Source organism: Pogonomyrmex barbatus, unplaced genomic scaffold (genome assembly GCF_055798465.1).
Source record: "Pogonomyrmex barbatus isolate J1 unplaced genomic scaffold, ASM5579846v1 scaffold11, whole genome shotgun sequence".
Classification (NCBI taxonomy): domain Eukaryota; kingdom Metazoa; phylum Arthropoda; class Insecta; order Hymenoptera; family Formicidae; genus Pogonomyrmex; species Pogonomyrmex barbatus.
In genome coordinates this window covers 7,886,149-7,891,615 of record NW_028297107.1, presented here as the reverse complement: position 1 = coordinate 7,891,615, position 5,467 = coordinate 7,886,149, and the positions used below count along the sequence as shown (strand labels likewise).

At 40.8% G+C, this 5,467-nt stretch overlaps 2 pseudogenes; both read left to right on the top strand.

Annotated features, from left to right (window-relative positions):
• Positions 1-2,700: 2,700 nt before the first annotated feature.
• LOC148937786 (uncharacterized) lies at positions 2,701-3,283 on the top strand (annotated as a pseudogene).
• A 1,256-nt stretch (positions 3,284-4,539) lies between these two features.
• Positions 4,540-5,467, top strand: LOC148937785 (uncharacterized; annotated as a pseudogene).

The window sequence follows — 5,467 nt, the reverse complement described above, 5'->3', positions numbered from 1 at the left end:
AACGCACGTATATAGACGGTCCCGCATCGAAGATAAAGGACTGTAACATATGTCAGCAACAACGAACAAAGGCTGCGTTGGAAGTCTGCTCAATCGAGCGATAAATGCGCTTCCTTTCGAGTTACATATTCCCGGCTATCAGTTTTGCGGTCCGGGTACTCGACTGAAAAAGCGACTAGCCAGAGGTGAAACGGGCATAAATCCACTGGACGCGGCGTGCCGTGAACATGACATTGCGTATTCTCGGAGCAACGATCTCACCGATAGATACTCGCCGATAAAGCCCTAGGACGCGTCATTGCGAGAGATTCGAATTTGGGCGAAAAAGCTACCGCTACAGCTGTTTGGGCAGCGATGAAAGCCAAGACCAAGATCGGCATGGATAGGAAAGCGAAGACAAGGAAAAAAAGACAAAACAAAAGAGAAACGAATACTTCCGACGACAAAACGAGGCGACATATTACCGATTCTGCCAATGTTGGGCGCGCTCGGTTCCATGATTAGCGGAGCGGCCAGCGTGGCGAAAGCGGTAAACGACAAGAAAGCCATGCAACGTCAGCTCGAGGAACTACAACGTCACAATCGCGCAATGAAAACGCGCGGACAGGGACTGTATCTCGCTCCGTATAAATACGGACGGGGACTATATCTCGCTCCGTACAAAAGTGGACGAGGTGTAACAGCGAAAAAAGAAAAAAAAAACGTCAAAGAGATAATAAAAATACCTACGGGTATAACTACCAATATACAATTGGACCAGCTGGCGAAGCGTATGCGCATACCGTACTTCAGAGGCGTTTTCATGCGTGATGCATTACCGATTAGCGACGCGCGAAAAGAGAGCGGTATCGTAAATCTGGATAACACGATGGTCCCGGCACTCATTGGGTAGCGTACGCAAAGAGAAACGATTGTGTTATATATTTCGACAGTTTCGGTAATCTTCGACCGCCCAAGGAACTGGTATTTCGGAGACAATGTTATGAAAGATTACAATCGAACGTCCTATCAGACGTACAATCAGAGCGTCTGCGGACAGCTGTGTTTGTGGTTTCTCCAAACGGTCGACGCGCATTTATAAAATCTGATAAAATGTCGCGATGTTTCAGTATTCGTTAAACGCTTTTTCCATCATGTCACTGACGCTTACGTTAAACGGGAAGAGCAGCGTTCTCGCGGCAAATTAATTTCCAGCCATAGATTTGAACGACGATGACTACGAACTTGGTCTAACAATTTTGGAGACTTATCACACGATATCGAATGTAAACGTTTCGACGACAACAAATTTTATTTTGACAAAGACGACACAGAAATTACGAGGGGTCGTACGAACTGCAAGCTATAAATGAATTTTTGAAACATGAGATTTTACGAAAACATCCGCGACGCGACACATCCGACGGTAACGCCGGTGACACCGCGCGCGGCGATGATGAGATTGATGAATACCCGATAGTGCTCCATGCAAATTACAACACGATGTGAGATTAAATGTGATTACAGAATAAACTTTAACAAGCCCAATAACATTGGATCATTGCTTGGTTTCTCGTCGAAACGTATATTGCTACCGCGAAAGTGATATAAATCGGACATGTCAATCAACATAATTAATGTAAACATTATCCGTGTAGAATGCAACTGCGTGACCGCGGGCGCGTATAGCAACGACAAAAGTGTGCACACGATACATGAATTTTCGCCGAGCGTGTCGCCAGGATATAAGATATCAGAAAGGCCGATGCAAATCATTTACTTGCCAGTCATCGTACGGAACATTACGGAGCTAACGATACGCATTGTTGACCAGAACGGACGATTGCTCGATTTCAAAGGAGAAGAGATCACTTTCAAATTGCACGTACGACGGCGACAGCGATAACGCGAGCGCGACATTTGGGATGCTCGTGTTGAACGAAGCGAAGCATGCGCAGAGAGATAACGCATCTTTTATAAAAAAAACACCAATCGACAATACTCGCTTCTCCGGCTATATCAAGAAAAGGAAGAAATTCAACGCGTCGAACATTAAATTTTTACAAGCTTTAGGATTCGCGATGCGGAACTTGTGAGATGACTGACATCCTAAATATCGAAGACGAGCCAATCTTTGACGATCGCATCGTCAAGATTGAGACTCATACGTACAACTCATTCGCCAATACAGCGTTCGGGTACAGCGATGAGATAAGAATACCCATACAGCAACAAGATCTGTACACATTGCCGTACGAAAGCTTTCTATATGTCAAGGGAAAACTAACGAAGAACAAAGTTATCGAAGGATCTGATGTGGTGTTGGGAAATAATTTTGTCGCGTTCATATTCGATAAGATTCGATACGAGATGGTGTGGAGATTGATCGTAACAGAAACGTGGACATAACTAGCGCGCTCAAATACTACATAATAACGTCATCCGAGAGAAGCGTGATTCTGAGGAATGCTGGCTGAAAGGCGCGTACTAACGCGGATGGATATTTTAACTTTTGCGTACCTTTCTACGCACTATTGGGATTCTGCGAGGATTATAGACGCGTGGTAATCAACGCTCATCACGAGTTGATCTTAATATGATCACGTAATGACAACAATTGCCTTATGGGAAATTCGACGTTGGATCCCGTGATCGATTTATTCAAGATACAAGACGAATGCCGCTCGTGTTATTGATGATTACGAGATAACAAAACTGTCGATGCTGCGCACTTTGGAGAGCGGACGATACTTGAGCATGGCTTTTCGCTCGTGGGATCTGTACGAGTTTCCGTTGTTACAGCGTACAACCAAGCATTCGTGGGCCATCAAGACCACTACTCAGCTTGAGAAGTCTTGGTATGTCATCTTCGCTTTGCAAACAGGCCGAAAGAATGTTATGACTGAAGACACGAGCCGATTCGACGACTGCAACTTGATGATGATTAACTGAAATTTTATCTGAACTCAGAATGTTATCCGTACGACGATATGAATCTGAATTTCGACAAAAACAGATGGTCTGTGTTGTACGAAACATACGCGCGTTTCTGCAAGAGCTATTACGGATACGAATATCTTGAGCCAAGTCTTACCCTCACGTCTTTTCTACGTAACGGTCCATTCGTAATCATCGATTGTTCTCGACAAAACGAATCGATCAAGAGTGCAACCGTGGACGTGAGATTGGAATTTGAGACTAAAGAGAACGTACCGATGAATACCACCGCGTACTGTCTCATTATACACGATCGCGTAATTCACTACAACCCGTTGACCGCAATGTTGTACGCAAGATCACCTAAGAGCTGATATATGAGATAGAGAGATAATAAAATCTACGATACATCGAAATCAACCGCTGTCTTCTTCTCGACAACAGTCATGTCTGTGTCAACGTTCGTAGACCTGCAAGGTTTCCTCTTTGAAGGACAGTTTGTCGTAAAAGAGTTTGCTGCTCTCAAAGAACGGACCATTCTCTCTCATTACATTTTCGCAAGCCCTATACCGTGGCATTTCCTGACAAGTGCCGACAAGTCTCGCGCACGCTGGGTGATACGTCATCACCATAGACTGCGATGGAACGACGAAACGATTCCGTACAGCGAAGCTAAGAGTTTGATTATGAAAGCTGTGCATGATACAAAAGAAGATGATGTTGTCATATATGTCAAGGGACATGAAAAACGAAAATGGTTACGGAACTTGCTTCTGAACGATGAGCGAGAGCGCGTATACATCGAGACTCTGAATGCGGATTACGAAGACATAGATTCTTTAAATAATCTAGATGCTGATAATTCTATACGATATGGATATCATTATACTAATTGTGTGTTACAAAATGTATTTGAATTGTTTAATTGGTGGGCAGATAACCTTAAATAAACATATATAACATATATATAAAATATATTTTCTTTTATTCCTTTTCCCCGCTATTACGTTGATGATTATGTAATATTCCAACGATCCTATACATTTTTTCAATGTTCAATTGACTCATCGATGACAAAGAAATTGCGTTATGATTTAAGCGTGAAACTTTTTATTCACGTATTTTTTAAATGGCACTTTACATATTTTTTTTATAGCTGATTAGGTATTTTTTCTTGAAATAAAAATTTTACAATTAATTGATAATGACGCAATCCTTTGTTTTCTTTCTATTTATGATTACTATAACAGTAAATTCGTTCTCGATGTGCTATCTGTAATTGTACGATTCTTTGTCTTTTTCTTGGCCACTATAACACGCCTGTTCACGAAATACTATTATAATAGAGTATTGTCGTTCAGCGAGGTCATTGGATTTTTTGTCCACTCCATCTTTCAAAAGAGAGGAAGATTAACGCTCTGCCGTGTCAAAATTTACGCGGATGCGATCAGTTCTCCGTCATTCGTTTGTACGAACGATCCGCACGCAATGTACCCCGCCAAAGGAAGCAGCGCACTGTACGATGGTGAAACGAAGAAGGAACGCATAAGTTCGATATTTTATTTTTTTCTTTTTGCAATATTATGCAACTTTATATAAATTATATTATGTATTTAATTTCTGTTACACAGTATTTCGGTGGAGCCTCGCGCGGTACGCTTACTGAGCAGACGTTACAACCTGACGGGCTTCAAGTTTCTAGAAATTGGAATCAATGTTAGTCCACCGAGCTACGTGGAGATCGCCCTAGGAGATCATCGAGGGCAGGAACTGATACTGTCTCTCGAAATATGGAAAGAACTTCATGAGCAGCAATGGAATATCTATAAATTGCTACGAAAAAATTATAAAGATAATTTTATAAGCATCGGACCGTTAACGGCCCGAGTTTGCATGATGAACGATATTACACTCGTACGTCTTGAGTCTTCAAACGTACGCATTATGATGGTCGAATCGACACTACGCCATATGTTTAATCTCGCCGAATGTATTGATAACATTCAATCAACTAGACAGATTCGTCGATACGATCGATGAAAAGTATACGCGATTCTCCAACATTGCGTCTATTATAACAAATCCCGAGGAAGTACCATACGTGATACACGATAGCGATATCTTCGATAGGCATCAACTCGTCAATTGCGAACTGTTAGCTTTAGTTTTTAGTATGTATGAAAAAAAGACGATGTAACAAAAAATGTGAATAAAAATGTTTTCACGCTTAAAAATATGATTTCAATCAAAACAAATCTATTTTCCATCTTAAAATAAAATAATATTCCAGTTATGATAGAATATTATTTATTGATATAACATCAAAAAAAAAAAGGGTAATATCTCTTTCTTATTGAATTCATTTCATTTTCTATAGTTCATTTTTTATTTAGTTTCTCATTTTTCACATCACCGCCAAAATTTATTGCTTCCTACGTGAGAACTTGGACTTGGCCAAATGAACACATTTCAGTATTTATTAAAAAAACAAAAAAAAATTAAGAGAGGAGAAGTGTCGTGTACCGACTAATACATTATTTTCATTGAATAT